The sequence below is a fragment of the Ornithodoros turicata genome, chromosome 10 (assembly GCF_037126465.1).
Source record: "Ornithodoros turicata isolate Travis chromosome 10, ASM3712646v1, whole genome shotgun sequence".
Classification (NCBI taxonomy): Eukaryota; Metazoa; Arthropoda; class Arachnida; order Ixodida; family Argasidae; genus Ornithodoros; species Ornithodoros turicata.
The window spans coordinates 29,127,187-29,146,117 of NC_088210.1; the positions used below are offsets into that span (position 1 = coordinate 29,127,187).

An 18,931-nucleotide genomic window follows, 5' to 3' on the forward strand; every position below is an offset into this window, starting at 1 on the left:
CGCCACTAAAGAAGGTACGCGCCAATAGCAACAAATATCGGTGCGCGAGTTGTCGCAATCACAGCATGTACAGTTTCACCGTTTCTTTTTAAGACAGCGTCATTATGCTCAAACGATGCTCAAAAGAATGTTTCACTGTCTCATGTTGCGCTGCCACTTACCCTGTCGAACGAATGCAGAAGTCGTTTTTTTTTTTTTTGTTACCTTGAAAAGTTACATTACTTTGTGTCTATACGCTAGAAAATGATAACATATTATTCCGCGCGCCAAAAGCTATGTCGAAATGCATTGTCCGCATAAAACAAAAACGTCTTTCTTTTCCCGTGCGTTTTCGACCCACAGGCGGGCAACCTTGGCAGCAGGGTTCTTCCGTCCATTAGAAAAGGCAGAGAAGGAACAAAGTAATCTATTCGGTCATTTGCATTTTAAATTTCACCCCAGCGCAGAAACGGCAGTCTCGCGTACTCTAGAGAACCACTGGCCGCCGGATAAAGACTGCATTGAAAACGACAAAAGTCTGGAGAGAAGAGAATTTCAAGCGCACTGCGAATAATAAAGGTAACTTGAATTAAACTTGGTCGAACTTCCTCACTTCAGAACCCCTCTCCTGCTTTTAACGCACGCGCAGTGAAATGCGAAATTGTAGGCAATACCATCGTCATCGCGATGGACCAACGATATCTATAGATAAAGAAACGACGTGTATCGGCGGTTTTCCTCAGGCGCATTGAGACAAATGTCGGTACATCTCCTTGAGAAGTCAGCCCAGGATGCATGATCCCCCCCTGCGATAGTCGCGACGTCGCCTGCCTGAGTGTGGCCTACTACACTCTTAAAAATGAACTTCACCGCATAGCACGCTTCTAGCCAATGATCATCTCGAATGATATCGTTATCTGCCCTGATTTGTTCAAAACGGGAGGCGTACGCCCTTTTTGTGGCACTTATGATGTTCATAATTGTCACAAAAAAGGCGTACGCCTCCAGTTTTCAACAAATCCGGGCTGATAACGATATCATTCGGAACTATAATTGGCTAGGGGCGTGCTATGCGGTGAAGTTCATTCTAAGAGTGTACGGCAAGCGATTCCGTCAGCACCACCACCACCAGGGGGCGTACGCCTTTTTTGTGACAATTATCATATAATTGTCACAAAAGGGGCGTACGCCCCTTCCTCTTTCTAATCGAATCAGAAGCGATAACCCTATAATTCGTGGCAATGGTTGGCGCACAGCCTACTATGCGGTAAAGTTCCGTTTTAGAGTGTATATGTGCACGATGGGCGAAAGAGTGAGAAGGAGCATGAAGCAGGCCTTCTGTATCTATAGGTGGCGCTGGATGGATAGGACATGCGTCAATTCTAGGCTAGGTGGCGCAAGCTACCGCCCGCTCCAACGGGAAAAGCCACAGTATCCATCCATGCGACTCACGATATTTTCGGGGAATACTAAAAATACATATATAAAAAAGGGAGGAAGGCGTAGGAAAATAACCCTTCTCACTGTTGTTCCAGATCTTCCTTCGTGAACAAAGGGGCCTCTTTCACGTATGTGCACCTCTAGCGGGGAAAGAACGCGAGCGAATGAAGAATGTGAAGGCCGAAAAAGTGAGGTAAACGCAGCCATTCCGTTTATGGGCCACAGCATATAGGGTCGTTTTATAAAGCCATTGAGGATCGTGGACTACAAGCGATATGAGCCCCCCCCCCTCCCCCCTGCAATGAACATTGGCATGCGTTCTCGAACACTCGCTATTTATTCATTTGATCGGCCATATGCAATACACGTGGGTATTACGACCGAGCAAAGTTGTTTTTGCCCTCTTCCCGTGCTCCTTCTTTCTGCAAACATCGTTTCGCTCTTTGTGCATCCCAACGGATGATGGTTATGTACCCGCCATCATCTGTCGACGTGTGTTGCCGTTTAATCTCTCACCGAACGGATGTACACGAGTGAATAAAAGACATTAATGGTTATGTAGTGTTCCGCACAGTCACATAAAGGAACTATAGCCATCCTACACTATAAAAGAACACAGCTTCACCGCATAGCGCGCTGTGCGCCAACAATTGCACAGAATAGAGAGTTATAGCAGACCGTTGATAACGTCGTCTCACCGTACACTCTTAAAAATGAACTTCACCGCATAGCACGCTCCTAGCCAACCATCATCTCGAATGATATCGTTATCTGCTCTGATTTGTTCAAAACGGGAGGTGTACGCCTTTTCTGTGACACTTATGCTGTTCATAATTGTCACAGAAAAGGCGTACGCCTCCCGTTTCGAACAAATCAGGGCAGATAACGACATCATTCGAGATGATGGTTGGCTAGGAGCGTGCTATGCGGTGAAGTTCATTTTTAAGAGTGTATCAACCGGAACCAACCAGTGGATAAGATTCTGAGTCACGCACGAGTGCGATTGGTTCCGATAGAGACGATAACTTTATCAAAACTCACTAATGATAGGGTTATCGCTTCTTATGCGAAGAGAGAGAGGAGGCGTACGCCTTTTTGCGACTATTATTGTTAGAGAGCGGATTTTTGGGCACTAACAGGTAGCTCTCTTCGTCGCATACATCGGTCTAAGCCAACCAACAAACCTTCAGAATCGTATCGTTTTATCTTCCGATAGGAAGGAAAGTTGATGCATAAAAAGGTGTGCGCCTTCTTTCTCAGGCTATCGGGAGACAGAGCGATATCATCCGCGATGATGATTGGAATATACTGTGTGCTATGCGGTCAAGAGCACCTCCTGTTAGTGCACTCTTAAAAATGAGTTTCACCACACAGCGCGCTCCTAGCTAACCATAATCCCGGATGACAACGTTCACGCCACTGATTTGTTGAAAACGGGAGGCGGAGCCTATTTTGTAGCTATTATGCATGTGCATAATGTACAAAATATGCTCCTACGCCCTATCATTCACTCTGAAAATTGAACTTCACCGCATAGCACGCTGTGCACCAACCATTGCCAAGAATGATAGGGTTATCGATTCTGATTCGAAGGGAGAGGTGGGCGTACGCCTTTTTGTGATAATTGATATATGATAATTGCCACAAAAAGGCGTACGCCCACCTTTCTCTTCGAATCAGAAGCGATGACTCTTATCATTCTGCGCAATGGTTGGTGCACAGCGTGCTATGCGGTGAAGTTCTGTTTTTAGAGTGTGTATATTCGGACTCTGGCCATCGGGACTGTTGTTTCCGCTGGACTGTATGTCGCTTGCAAATCTTATTAACGCTGAAACCATAGTCTTTTCGTAACTTAATAAGACTTATCATTATAATAATTATTATCGGAACGAAAATGAAAAGGGAGAGAAAGCAAAAGTGTCAGTCCACGACAAAAAGAAACGACTAGAAAAAGAAAGAAAAAGGAAAAGAAGTTCAACATACGCGATGCAGCGCAAGTACCTCAGTTACCCGACCTAACTAAATCGTGAATGCAGTTTCCTGTGTTTCATGGGAACGTTAGCAATTACAGCTTCTGGAATCCCGTTTTTGTCCCTTCCAATTACCCCGAGGGCAGTGGCATAATAGCGGTCGACCCGCTCTCGTTCGCGTACGTCGCATTCCCACGCTCTCCGAGAACTCTTACGTTGCGTCCCCAACAGTGGTGCACGTGGCTCAAGGCTAATATACGCACATTGTGCGCACGGCCTGCGTATTATTCGCTTTCGAAACCCACTACCGAATAAGAGGGTGTAAGTCCTCTTCGTCCCTGCAGGCTGAATCTCATATAGTGGATGCATCTATCAGAGTGTCTTTTGTCCTAATATATAGCGCACAGTTCGGCATTTGAAGTTTTAAAAAGGGGAGGTACCGTGGACTGTATGGATGCAATTTTTCCGCCCAATTCGATGCTTATGTGTATTGTGTTGAACGCAGTAACACTCGTCTGATGGTGGGAGCTGAAGAGAATATGTTCGACTAAATTTTCTGCGCCAGCTGTGCTGGCAGTTAAGTTGTTGCAATTTTGATAGCAGAAGACCGCTTCAGATCAATTTCGCAGACTGCAACGAAGCTCACGTATTGCCTCGTTAATTTGTAAACCGTAGAACGACAATCGATGGTGTGCTGTCCTATCAGCTGCACCGTCACCTAGTATATACAGATACAGCAAAGTATCCAGAAAAGACCACGCTCGAAGAAAACTAAATTCATTGTGATCCCAGCCAAAGTCTGGACATATATGTACTCCACAACATAGTTTCAGCGGCGTAAAAGGAGAGAAAAATGTACACGAAATGCTAAGACGCTTGCTTTAGAATTTCCTCCCGGATTTTTCTTTTTTTTGCATGCCGGATTTTCTGTAACAATTACCGTCCTTATGAATTAAGATCACATCTGTTTCCGCGTCACGTGTGACAAGAAGAACTTTGATTGATGGGTTGATTGAGCTTGATTGATTGATTGACACCCACGAAGCGAGGAGCTGCTCCGAGTACACACGCCGTATATACTGTCCAGAGGCCATATATACAAGACGAATACCACGATCGATGTATATACTCGATGTTGACGTATACTTAATTTTCTCGAACGAACAGAGATCAACCTGAACGTATATGCGGCCTAAAATAAAACCAATAGAACGCAAAAGGAACAAATGCCCAAATTTGTTACGAAACGGCATCACGACGGTCGATCACCCCCGCGTATTTAAGTGGAGTGCGAGAACCAGGAAAGTCGAGGTTGCAGCATAACAGAGATACAGCGCGCATGGCAGACAGGACATACACGTGTAGAGGTCCACATGTGCACAACACACAGCAGCACAGCTGGGGAAGGTTTATTCATATCACTTCCGATTACCGGCTTTCTACACGCGCCATGAGGAAGTATGTGCGTCTGTGATCCGCACTATAAAGTCATTGAGGGAAAACACAGCTTTCTTTTCTTACTTAAAACAACCCCGTTCTTCTATATACCTTTTAGGCAGTTTTATTCCGCATTTAGAATGATTCTCAATTAGATACATATAAATAAAAAGAGAGTTTTAACAATATTAAGGAACATTTCGGTAACAGCGTAGCATCTAATGTACACTCTAGAAAATGAACTTCACCGCATAGCACGATCCTAACCAACCATCATCTCGAATGACATCGCTGTGTTCCCTGATTTGTTCAAAACGGAAGGCGTACGCCTTTTTTGCGACACTTATGCCGTTTATTATGGTCACAAAAATGGCGTACGCCTCCCGTTTTCAGTTTTCAGCAAATCAGGGCAGATAACGACATCATTCGAGATAACGATTGGCTATAGGAGCGTGCTATGCAGTGAAGTTCATTTCTAAGCTTTGATGAAAAGTCCGATCAGTACTCCCTACACTCTTAAAAATGAACTTCACCGTATAGCACGCTCCTAGCCAACCATCATCTCGAATTATATCGTTATCTGCCATGCATGATTTGTTGAAAACGGGAGGCGTACGCCTTTTTTGTGACATTTATACCGTCCATAATTGTCACAAAAAAGGCGTACGCCTCCCGTTTTCAACAAATCTGGGCAGATAACGATATCATTCGAGATGATGGCTGGCTAGGAGTGTGCTATGCGGTGAAGCTCATTTTTAAGAGTGTACTGCCCTAGATCTTGACTTTCGGCCGTCATCGTTCCTTCATCTGTTATCACACCATCTCATCTCATCCTGGCTACAGTCGGGACGCAGCCCACATTCGTGAGGCCAACAACGGCAAGCCAGTCTACGTCACCACCACCACCATCATTTCTAAGAGTGATAGTGGCACCAGTGATTTATCTAGATCGTCCAACACGCCCCCCCTCCCCTCCCTCACTTTCCTGTGTGCAATCCTCACACAGGGGACTTTGCTATTACAGCTTTCGATGCATGTCGGCAATAATACACAAAGCTGTTACAACATAACTGTAATAATGACTCCCGCTTTCCCCCAGCCGAATTTTTGGCAATACCCCACATCCGTGCTTGCCATTGTGGATAACCAGTGAGTTGCATATAGAAAGCAGTTGGAGGTGTTAGCTTGAAGTTGTGCACACATTGAAGGTTTTTTATGATTGCACACTTTCTGTTTTAATCTGTTCATTTTTCCACCTGTCGAACTCGTGTACAGCAAAAGGAGAGAGAGAGAGAGACGGAGAGGAAGAAGAAAAACCGAAGGATGGTTGTTTTATTCACGATATTTTTTTATATTTTTTCATAATAAGTTTTTTTTTTTTACTTTAGACATCCGAAGCTAATCTTGATCGGACATACCGTAAAAATCGAGGATGAATGACGAAGGGGGCATCGCGGTAAAGCCGCATACAAATATTAGCGTTAAATGAGAGCCAACACATATAGGACTTGGACGACGGCGCTCATAATCGCATACAAACAGAACAGAGCATAAACAGAAGATAAACTTTCATCTACTCTCAGACTAAACACACCTACAGAGTATACCCTTTCTCACTCCCTCACTCATCTTCGAACCCGGAATCTCAGAATAAACGAAAAAAAAGAGAAGAAGAAAAATCAATTTAACGGCAGAAAAAAACTAAAGCGAGTTTTAAAAAGCCAGCAGTTTCACTTCGAGCGCACTGGCATCCACGCGCTTCAAATCGGGAGGGCGTAAAAAAAAAAAAAAAAAAAAAAGTAGAACCTTTATTTGACGATTTCTCCTCTTTCTTTCTTTTTTTTTTCAGGCGAAAACAAAGGGGCCCAAAAGGGAAATAACGGGAAGACAGGGAGCCGTAAGAAAAAGGGAGAGAAGGAAAGCGATAGCCGATCGATAGGCGGCCCCAAAGCAATTTTCGATAAAGGAGGGCCCGGTCAAGATAAATGGACGGCCGGCCAGTGGCTCATAGCTACTGCCGGTGCGAGGCCGCCGATGGACCCTAATAAATTGAGACAATGGGAAAGGAGACGGCTCCTATATGGGGGGGGGGGGGGGGGGGGGGGGTACTGTTTGCCGAAAAAATGATACTCCTGAAACGGAGCTTCACCGCATAACACGCTGAGGACTAACGATTGCAGAGAATGATACCGTTATCACTCCCGATTGGTGGAAAGCGCGGGATGTTAGTCTTTTTGAGAGAATTAACGTAATTGTATAAGTGCCCCCCAAAAGGCGTACGGCTCCCGTTTTGAACCAATCAGGGAGCAGAACGATGTCATTCGGGATGCTATTTTGCTAAGAGAGCGCTACGAGATGAGGTCCTGTTTTAGAGCGTGCACTCTTAAAAATGAACTTCACCGCATAGCACGCTCTTAGCCAACCATCATCTCGAATGATATCGTTATCTGCCCTGATTTGTTGAAAACGGAAGGCGTACGCCTTTTTTGTGACACTTATGCTGTTCATAATATTGTCACAAAGAAGGCGTACACCTCCTGTTTTCAACAAATCGGGGCAGATAACGATATCATTCGAGATGGTGGTTGTCTTGTAGCGTGCTATGCGGTCAAGTTCATTTTTAAGAGTGTAGGAGAGCGTGTTGTGCGGTAAAGTTGCTTTTTAAGAATGGAGCGTGTTTCCGGCCTCTCTCAAAATTTGAAAAAGAAAGTTTTGGGATGGCGATGCCCGCACTCTCAGAACAGAGCTTCACCGCATAGCACGTTGTGCGACACCCACTGCCACGTATGATAGGGTTATCGCTTCTGATTTGAAGAGGGAGAGGGGCGCACGCCTTTTTGTAGCACTTATCATATATCCAAAATTGCTACAAAAAGGCGTACGCCCCCCCCCCCCCTTTCGAATCGGAGGAGGTAGGCCCGTCATTCGTGGCAATGGTTGGCCGACAACGCGCTACGCGGTGAAGTTCTGTTCTGAGAGTGCGATGCCCTCACTGTATCACTGTCACTCTAAAAACAGAGCTTCACCGCGTAGCACGAGGAGAGAGCACGCGAGGAGAGAGGGAGGCGTACGCCTTTTTGTGGCAATTACCATATATGTATCCAAATTGCCACAAAAAGGCGTAGTGTGTGTACTCTAAAAACAGATATTCACCGCGCAAAACGCTATACACTAGCCAACCTGGATTAAAAATGATAGCATATCACGACTTTTGATTTGATTTTGATTTGATCCCTCCTGATTTGTAGAAGATGGCGAGAGATACGCCTTTTTTGTGACACTCATGCAGTCACGTTAATCGTCACAAAAAGGCGCACGCCCCGCTCTTTCCACAAATCAGTTATGCGAACGGTATGAGTTATGTGCAATGGTTTGCGCCTTGAGCGTGCAGTGTGTGGTGAAGTATCGAACGTTTTCGGTTCTGCACCTCGCTACTTTCTTCAAACTATATCAGGAACTTCAGAGGAACTTTTTTGGAACTTCAAGACTGACAGTATTTCGCTGTCACGCCCAAGTCAGCGTGCTCAGCAAAAACACTATTATAAACAACTATACAACTATAAACACTAACAATGCACTATAAAAGCACTAACTATACAAATTCCCAGACTCTCTTGAGTACACGTTTACCCAAATCGATTGCAACGCAAACTATACACACACACACAGAGCTGTGTATATTCTCCGGTAATAACAATAAAAACAGAACGGGAGGCCAGTCGTGTGCCCCTCTCTCTCTCAATCAAAAAAGAAAAAAAGGGGAAACAAGCCAACAAAAGCGGACAGGGGGGACAATTAAAGGACCAACAAGGGGCGTGCTGCCGTCCACTCCCCAGAGGCTAGCCCGTAACATTCTCTCGGTCGCTAATTAAGGGAAAGCTACGCAAGCGTGCATCCATTTTTGTAATGGAAAACTCTGGTCGGACCCGGGTTCGTTTTCACAGCCTTTTTGCGTTTTTTTTACGGTTCCTCGCGGGGCAAGTTATACGGTGGGCTGCGAGATTTTTATGTGGCCTTTATTTTCTTCGGAAGATAAGCAGAAAGAGCCGCTTAACTGCACCACAAAGTTGGTAGGGAATCCGTTAATGTTCCCCATTTTTCACGAGGTCGCGTGGAGAGGAGGAGGAGGAAGAAGAAGAGGTGCGTCTTCTGTTTTCTGCTGTTGGTTCGGCGCGCACAAGCCGGCGGGTGCGTGGTGGAGGGCTGGCAAACCCTCTCGAACGGGCACACAGGTGGGAAGAAAATTGAGACGCCCGGGAACGTGCGCTAAATTGAAGGGGGAGGGGGGAAAGTACGTAGTGCATGGTGCGCTACAAGGGACTGGGCGACGGTCCCTGCAGTTCGATACTGTGCACTGCTGTCTAGGAAAGCGCACAGGAAACTGTATTGCGGCTTCTGCGTCGTATTTTATGACAGTTCGCGACTAAAGTCTTGCCTGCGTGTTCGGCGCATGATACAACCGGGATCCCTAAAACGGAATTTTACCGCTTCTTACACTCTCAAAAATGAACTTCACCGCATAGCACGCTCCTAGCCAACCGTCATATTCGAATGATATCATTATCTGCCCTGATTTGTTGAAAACGAGAGGCGTACACCTTTTTTGTGACAATTATGAACAGCATAAGTGTCACAAAAAGGCGTACGCCTCCTGTTTTCAAAAAAATCAGGGCAGATAACGGTATCATTCGAGATTATGGTTGGCTAGGAGCGTGCTATGAGGTGAAGTTCATTTTTAAGAGTGCTGGAGTAAGGTCCTGCCTGCGTGCTCGGCGCATTGAATGATACAACCGGGCTCCTAAAACGGAACTTTACCGCTCCTAGCAAACCATCATCACGAATGGCATCGTTCTCGCCCCTTAAATGCTGAAAACTGGAGGCGCACGCCTTTCTGTGACACTTACGCACGCAGGCGAATTTTCACAGAAAGGCGTACGTCCCGTGCAATTTTAGAAATGAACTTCACCACATAGCACGCTCCTAGCCAACCATCATCCCGAATGACAACGTTCTCGCCCCTGATTTGCTGAAAACGGGAGGAGGAGCCTATTTTGTGCCCATTATGCACGGCACAAAATAGGCTCCTCCTCCCGTTTTCAACAAATCTAAGGCAAGAACGTTGTCATTCGGGGTGATGGTTGGCTAGGAGTGTGCTATGTGGTGAAGTTCATTTTTAAGAGTGTGCTCTCCACAAATCAGGACTGATGACGGTATCAGGCAGTGCAATGGAGGGCCTTCATCGCATAATCTGGGACACGTTATCTTGTCCCAGATAGGCACCACCCCCTGTTTTGAACAAATCAAATCAGGACACATAATGATATTATTCGGAATGATGGTTGGCTAGGAGCGTGCTATGTGGTGAAGTTCTGTTTTAACAGTGCAGGTGAAGTAACGGCCGTTCCGCTAACGGTCGTATGTTTGCTCTCTGACTACACTCTTAAAAATGAACTTCACCACATAGCACGCTCCTAGCCAACCATCATCCCGAATGACAACGTTCTCGCCCCTGATTTGTTGAAAACGGGAGGAGGAGCCTATTTTGTGCCGTGCATAATGGCACAAGATAGGCTCCTCCTCCCATTTTCAGCAAATCAGGGGCGAGAACGCTGTCATTCGGGATGATGGTTGGCTAGGAGCGTGCTATGTGGCGAAGTTCATTTTTAAGAGTGTAGGGAGTGTATGCTCGGTGCATTGAATGATACAACGGGTTTACAGTTTAAAAACAGAACTTCACCGCATAGCACCTGGAGCGCAAATCAGTTCGTGCCACGAATATCGCTTCTCATTGAAAGAGAGAGAGGGGGTGCACGCCTTTTGTGACACTTATGGAGTTCCGTAAATTGTCACAAAAAGCCGTACGCCTCCCTGTCTGTTCGAATCAGAAGCGATAATCCTCGTGCCAATGGCTTGCGCACAGCGTGCTATGCGGTGAAGCCCTGCTTTTAGAGTGTACACGGATAGCGATTGTCTTCATGCGAGGGAATGCATTCGCACGACGACAACAACCCTACTTACTGCACAACGCTTGGAAAACCACGCAGTACTTCATGCCGAAATAAACATTTACTAAAATAAATCTGAAGAGTGGCTATTTAATTACCCGAGCACTCGAAACGTAATCGCATTACCGAGGAGACGAGGAGAATGAGGATCACGCACTGGTCCACTTTGCTATATGCAAAGCTGAGTTCTCCTTTGCAATGCTGCGCACCAGGAAAAAAAGACAAAGCCCGTATATACCCTATTATTTAAGTTCGCAAAACAGTGACAGTCCGCGACACGCAACACCCTGAGATCCACCACGCAACATGTTCTACGATGCGAGCGTTCCATTATAAAAACACACACACAGAACGAGGACGGACACAGGCCAGACAACACAATATTCTCGGTACATCCTCGCCGACATCATTACAGGAAACCACGCAGAGTAATTTACAGGGCCTGGCCCCGGGATTAAAATTCATTAGGGGCCCGCATTATCACGCAAGCCGTGACAAATGGCGGCCGCGATGGACGCCGGCGAGAACCAGAAAACGCCCATCATTTTCTCGCAGTCGTAAAAAGGGGTCGCCACTGCATGCGAGCACATCGTTTAGTTAGCACGTCTACATTTCGTATACACGGCTGTATTTAAAACCATCTACGACAATTATACACGTGTATAACCTCCTCTCGTGGAACCCTCACGTGAGTTGTAGGGAGGAAATTACACTCAGATTCCCACGTAACCGAAGGGGTACGATGGTCTCTCCAGCCTTTTTGGTGGCTATCGAAAAGAATATCAAGTGGGTTTAATTTGCGCGCAATTTGAAGTGCTCATTCCGGTGATTTTCGGTGTATATGATTGTTTTCACCGGCCACGTAAAAAAAGGCTACCGGACTACGTTTATCGGTGCTTTACGGTAACTACCGAAGAGCGAAAAAACCCTGGTTTAATGTGCACTGGTGATCAGTTACGAGAACCGCGAAAAATCATATATGTACTAACGTTTTGGTATGGCGGTATTCCATATTTCATGCACTTAATGCTTGGTCCCTGGCCAAATCCAGCCCACCAACGCTCTGCCCTCAAAGCTCTTTTGACCTTTTTCGGACACAATAGGACTTCGATCGTTATTTTGAAGGGGCTCGTTATTTCATTCCCCCACATCACCACCGGCGATGGGGCAGAGTATCGCCCCTGGCTATGAAACGCCCCATTCCTCATCCTAAAAATGAAGTTGTTCTTGTTGTTCATGCAAGGTACAGGACTTATATAACCCGATGTCTAGTAATACAAACGCAAAAAAAAAAAAAAGAAAAGAAAGAAAGAAAGAAAAGAAAAGAAAAAAAGAAACAGCGGTGAGGCGCTTGAGGAATGAAATATTGACACCTGTCGTTTTATCATCCGGTTTGAAGGAAAGATGATACATAAAAAGGTGTGCGTCCCCTTTCGCAGCTTATCGGCAGACAGACTGATATCATCCGCGATGATGATTGGCATACTACGTGCTATGCGGTCAAAAGAGCCCCCTGTTAGTGTGTAAAAATCCGCTCTCTAATTATTATATATCCAAATTGACATAAAAAGCCTTACGCTCAATTTATTATTATTTTTTTTTTTTTCGAATCAGAAGCGAGATAACCCTATCATTTGTGGCAATGGTTCGTGGCTCTGCGGCGAAGTTTTGTTTGTAGACTGCATGCAAGGGGGACTTTGTTGTTTTAGCTTGAAACACATGTCAGCATAAACAGCATAAAGCTGTTACAACGTAACTGTTACAATGACTCCCCCCTCCTTCCCCAACCGTGCACTCTCTCTGCTCTCTCTGTGTGTACTCTGCCTCTGTGAAGTCGTCAGAAGTTCGCAGAAAACCGTGAAAAACTAGAACCGTACTTCAAATTGCATCGTTACGAGCCTTGCAAAAAGACCGCCGTCAAGCATTTTGCAACAGCTCTACAGAATATTACCATATCCACGCAACGCCCCTATGTCACTCCCCGGGGTCCCCAGATTGGTAACCCCCATGCCCCAACCTACTTCCCTCACCCCTGCAGCGAAATTATATTCTAATTTAAGCCCTCGCACTCATTATGATTTTAACATTTTTCTTCCTCTTTACTCTCGTCCTAAAAAAGAAAAGAAAAAAGAAAATATATGAGACTCCATGCGTTTATGTATCCGTATACCCTGCCGCGAGCCAAGTGGGGGGGAAAAGTCGTGAGCTAAAGTTCCGGGACCCACCGCACAAGTCGTGCACGGCACTTTATGTATGTTACTTTATTACTTTTTTTAAGTGCATAGTATCCTTGGACCAGTAGGAGTATTTCAATTTCTACTCTCCTCCACCCCGTAACCCCCCTGGCGGCGCCGCGCATGCGCGGACGAGTTTTAGGGGTAAACGATCGCGCGATTTCGCGCTTCCTTGAGCGCATGCAAAATAAGGTTGGGAAGTTATTCTCTTAAATGGGCAGGTGCACGAATCTTTTTTTCCGTTTCTTCTTTTCCGTGGGGCGAGACAGGATGAGGTCTGCGCGTGTGCCCGTTGTATAATTTCTGCGCGAAAAATGGTAGGAAAGACGAAAACGGATTAATGAGCATGTAACGAACAAGATTACTAGATAACAGTATAGTCACATAGCAAATATCGAATGTAAGAGAAAGTAGGTAACTGCAAGCTTTACACTGTGAAACTACACTGTTAAAACAGAACTTCACCACAGAGCACGCTCCTAGCCAACCATCATTCCGAATGATATCATTCTGTGTCCTGATTTGTTCAAAACAGGGGGGAGGCACCTATCTGGGACAAGATAATGTGTCCCAGATAGGCGCCTCCTCCCATTTTCAACAAATCAATACACACAATGATATCGTTCGAAATGATGGTTGGCTATGACCGTGCTATGTGGTGAAGTTCAGTTTTCACAGTGTAACGCGCTCGTACGCTCTTAGAAATGAACTTCACCGCATAGCACGCTCCTTGACAACCGTCATCTCGAGTGATATCGTTATCTGCCCTGATTTGATGAAAACGGGAGACGTACGCTTTTTGTGTGACAATCATGAACAGCATACGTGTCACAAAAAAGGCGTACGCCTCCCGCTTTCAACAAGCCAGGGCACACTCTAAAAACAGAACTTCACCGCATAGCACGCTGTCCGCCAACCATTCCCAAGAATGAAAGGGTTATCGCTTCTGATTCGATGAGAGAGGGGGGCGTACGCCTTTTTATGGCAATTTTGATATATGAAAATTGCCACAAAAAGGCGTACCCCCCCTCTCTCTTCGAATCAGAAGCGATAACCCTATCATTCGGGGCAGTGCTTGGTGGACAGCGTGCTATGCGGTGAAGTTCTGTTTTTAGAGTGCAGATAACGATACCATTCGAGATGGTGGTTGGCTATAGGAGCGTGCTATGCGGTGAAGTTCATTTCTAAGAGCGTAGCAAGCCATCAATCCGAATGACTTTGTTCTTGTGCCCTGATTCGTTGAAAATGGGATGCGTACGGATTTTTGTGACACTTATGCAGTTATCTTAAGTGTCACAAAAAGGCGCACACCCTTTGCTTTCCGCAAATCAGGAGTGATAACGGTGTCATTCTCTGCAATTGTGCCTCCAGCGTGTTATGTGGGGGAGGTTTGTTTTATTATTATTATTATTATCTTCGCATTTGTCAGAGAAATGGATCGGATTCAGCGACCTTGAATTGTTGCAAACTGTATATGTGTCACGGTGGCAGTTGCCAAGGCATATGTGCAGTTGCTGGAGGGCACCAACACGTGTGAAAAGAAGGCCGTTTGCCTCAGATGCTATATAGAAGTTTCCGTGATGAATGAATGGAAGGAAGACCCCATGGCAGACTCCAATCACCAAGGTCACCCAATTAACTTCACCGTGGGATATCGTAAGAAAAAATAAAATAAAATGAACAATTTTTTGGCATTGTGCCAAATTCGTTCAGGGTACCGCGACGGGCCGAACCTCGTGTCTTCAATTTATGCCATTGCTATATCCGCGTGGCTCACGGTGTATTGTCCCAAAATATTGGTATTGGGTTGGATTGTATGAGAGTATCATACAATTAATTTATAGTTCTGAGAAATATGTGCGTCGCAGGGTGCATATAGTCTGTAACGGGTCTGACGACGCTGCTCCCGGAAGGTGGCGATTTCCGTTTCTTCACCACAGCTGCTTGCAAGCTTCCAACGTTGGGTGAAGCGCGGAGACGCCCCGCCTCTGCCTCGCGCTGCCTCTATAGGAGAGATGCGCCAACCTTCGATAACGTCACCAACTCTTGTGGAATGCAAAGCTATGAAGTTTTGCGGCCTCTTTCAAAAATTCGTGGAATCTCCCCCCCTCCCCCCCAAGGGTTTTTTGGGAGTAAATAAATTGACTGTTTGGAAACGCGTAACGTTCACTGACAGCACTTTTATTTTGCGTCTTTTTTGCGACGTTGATTTATGATACGAAATAAATATCATTTTTTAGTCTGCAGTGAGTGGCAATGTGGTAACTTTATAAACGTTAAAAAAAAACAAAAAAAATACAGAACTTTACCGCATAGCGCGCTGGCGAAAGCCTTTTCTGTGTCAATTATCATATGTCCAAAAATGGCACAACATCAACAACTTTATTTCGAGATGATGACTGGCGAGTTTCATCGCCAGGGGGCGATACTCTACCCCATTGCTGGTGGTGATGTGGGGGAATGAAATAATGAGCCAAATGACACAAAAAAGGCGTACGCTCCCATCTCTCTTCATATCATAAGCGATAACCCTATCCATTCGTGGCAATGGTTATTCACGCAGCGTGCTATGCGGTCAAGTTAGTGTAGGATCATCGCTAGCCATAAATTTTTGAGAAAACTTCCTCTTGAAATGCTATGAAATTTTTACTGGAAGCGTTTTAATGCCTTGTTGATACCCTTTAGGGATTACTTGTTTTTGCATTGTTACTGCGGTGCTGCGCAATTACAACGTAACCGCAAACACAGTCTGACGGTCGCATGTTGTCACGTGACCCTATACAGCTATACAACAGACCTATACAACGTGGCTAGCGCCATCTACACTGTAAGAAAAAAACCGTGTGAAAAGGTGGTAACTTTTATAGTTACCACCTACACTCTTAGAAATGAACTTCACCACATAGCACGCTCCTAGCCAACCATCATCCCGAATGACAACGTTCTCGCCCCTGATTTGCTGAAAGCGGGAGGAGGAACCTATTTTCTGCGCATTATGCACGGCATAAAATAGGCTCCTCCTCCCGTTTTCAACAAATCAGGGGCGAGAACGTTGTCATTCGGGATGGTGGTTGGCTAGGAGAGTGCTATGTGGTGAAGTTCATTTTTAAGCGTGTAGGTCAACAGAGCGTGTGATAAAGGGTGCAAAAGGGTGGCGAAAGTTTAATCATATATATCATATTTATATCATATATCCGTATTGCTACAAAAAGGCGTACGCCCCCCGCCCTCGCTCACTCACCGAATCAGAAGAATAACCCTATCTTATCATTCGTGGCAATGGTTGGCGGACAACATGCTAAGCGGTGAACACCTATGCGACAACTATTGCCTCCTAAAAGGTGTAACTGCTCCCCCCATTTTTCTAAGAGTGTATTTCTTTGGGATGGGTGATCAAGATCGTAAAGCTCACTTCCCAGACGACTACTCCCCCTGCCACCTTGAGACACCACGGTTTGGTGCCCCATTCAAGACAGAGCCAGACACGTTACGAAAACACGCTTCGCTGGAGCGCGCAATTAATTACTCTCGCCAGCTGCATTTCCGAAGAAAGCGCGCAATTCTCGTCGCAATCGCGCCGCTTACAAAAGAAGGAAACCGTGTCGGAGAGGAACAGACCGTGAAACTGCAGCGCACACACACACACAGAGAGAGACCTCCGATGACGATGAGTGTAGTATAGTGGCCGTGGAAGGGCGAGATATATGTTACGAGACGCGCACGTGAGCCAAATTAAACCGAAAACAGGATTCGAGATAAACGAGCCCCTTTAATTCGTCTTCCGCAGTGGGAGGCCGTTACAGACTGTTCTGCGTGGCTATTTCGAAGGAGCCGTCGCGGATGACGGCGATGACAGATGGCCATCGCACTGAGCTTCGGCGAAGAGCTCCAACATGTGGCTTCTTCGGGCGGAGACTAATTAATGTTTCATGAAATGGGTTGTTGTATTATATTTTTAATGGCGTCCGCGTTCCGGACGTTATATATCATTATTAAATGATGTTTATAATAATTTACGATATTATGATGGATGATTGAACGGAACTTCACCTGACAGCCCTCTCTTAGCCAACCATAATCCCGGATGACAGTGTTTTCTTTCAGGATTTGTGGGAAACGAGAGGTGTACGTCCTTTTGGGACACTTTTTTTATTTATTTATATTAAGTTTCGTGTTAGCGCCGCGAAGCAGCTGTGGCTATGAACGCCGTACAGACTTGCCTAGAAGGAGAGGACAGCCCGAAGGAGTGACAGGGGGTTAGCATGCGCCCTGGCCTGACGTAGCCATGGCGGTCACAAAAAGGCGTACACTCCACAAATCAGTAGGGATGACGGCGTCATTCTGTGCAATGGTTAGCATTCACAAGCCATTAATTTGGAACAGAATCCTGTATATATCCATCGTCAAGCATGTTTTGGTGAAGTCCCGTTTTCAAAGTGTAATGTCTTAAAAGAAAAATATGGCCGAACACTCACAGGAATCTCCGCCGCTTGACATTGTGTCCCGAAGGCACCGTCCCGATAGGCGACCCAGACGTCGACACAACTGGCAGCACCGGTGGACCCGGGTGGGCCCCGTAAGGGTGTCCCAGGTAAGGGCTCGGTGCCCCATAGTGTGATGCACTGACGACGCCCGGTGGAGCCCCGGCGGCGTACGCCAAAACCGCCGGCGGCTCCGCGCCCGCACCGCACACAAAGTAAGATGCCAGCGCGCGTTAGCCGCCACGCCGCCGGGAGCGGCGACGCAACCACGATGCGCTGGCGTCGCTCAACCACATCACACGTACATGTTCACTTCACAATGCCCGAGGCGCCGCCAATCCGTCGCTTTGTATTCCACGTTGGCGTTGGATCCACTTACGTCACCAAATCAATTTTGCTTTTGACGAGTTTCAACAACCGTCTGAACTTCTCAACTTCTATATCTATGAGACTTCGTGAAACGGCCTGAAGTTGCGTTCGAGTCGACACATCAACGACCACAACTCACATCCAAACTCAGAAGAACCATGTCGTTACCAAAATATATGTATAAAAAATCACGCAAATCACGTAAAATCAACCACGTTCGTGCGACGGGCGCGATGTCAACAGCGTCGTTGCTCGGTGACAACGGGAGCACGCGAGAACTCTGAAGCAGACGACAACCCTCGCAGACGACGTAAAAATCCCGCGCACGCTGAAGCAAACACACAGATTTACGACACAACGTCGTTGCAAAGGATTCCTCAACGATGCGTGAACGAAACTTGAAGAATGCACACGGTAAACTACCCGGATGTCACATGGCGCAGTGTGAGGTTCCAGACGAAAACACGGCGCACACTTCGCGTGTCGACGGCATACCACTGAATGGCAGAGACGCGGTAGTCAACGCTGACGCCGCTCCAGCTCCGCCCCTCTAGACGCTACCTTAGCGTAGTGGGCGTAGCGAAGCCAAGCTACGCCCCTTTACACTGGTCAAGACTATCGGGGGAAGTAGCCGCGCCCGGATACCATGCACTCTTTTAATTTGGTTTTTTGTCCGAGTGCTGTTTGCTTTGTGAATAGGGCTGGCGTTTGTGCGTGCGGGAAAACGGACGGGAATAGCCCTGCAGCGCCATCTCGTAAGCGAAGCGAAAACTACAACAGGTGTGCGCACACGTAAAAGAGAAAGGAACGCTGTAGGACCTTTTAAGAGGGCATGACAGCAGTGTATGGAAAGTTCGAGATAGAACTTTGTAACTCTTCAGAGTGTAATGTGTAATAGTTCTGACAAATACACTCTTTATCTTTTCGAGCAAGATATCGGCCTCTGAGATCGACCACGATTTTGTTGTGCAACGCATGTGTGAGTGCACTCAGAATACAATAACAAAAATTATTTC

The 18,931-nt window shown here is 46.2% G+C and overlaps 1 protein-coding gene across 3 annotated transcripts in view; it reads right to left on the minus strand.

Moving 5' to 3' along the window:
* The window catches only part of LOC135369799 (aryl hydrocarbon receptor nuclear translocator homolog), a 76,828-nt gene that overhangs the window by 44,196 nt on the left and 13,701 nt on the right, over window positions 1-18,931 (minus strand). Inside the window, exon 1 of one of the 3 annotated variants that reach the window (XM_064603331.1) lies at window positions 17,541-17,625. The exons of the other annotated variants lie outside the window; for them this stretch is intronic. The gene's annotated coding sequence lies outside the window, so the exon portion shown is untranslated. Of the gene's footprint in view, window positions 1-17,540; window positions 17,626-18,931 lie in introns of those variants that run through there. 3 annotated transcript variants of the gene reach the window in all.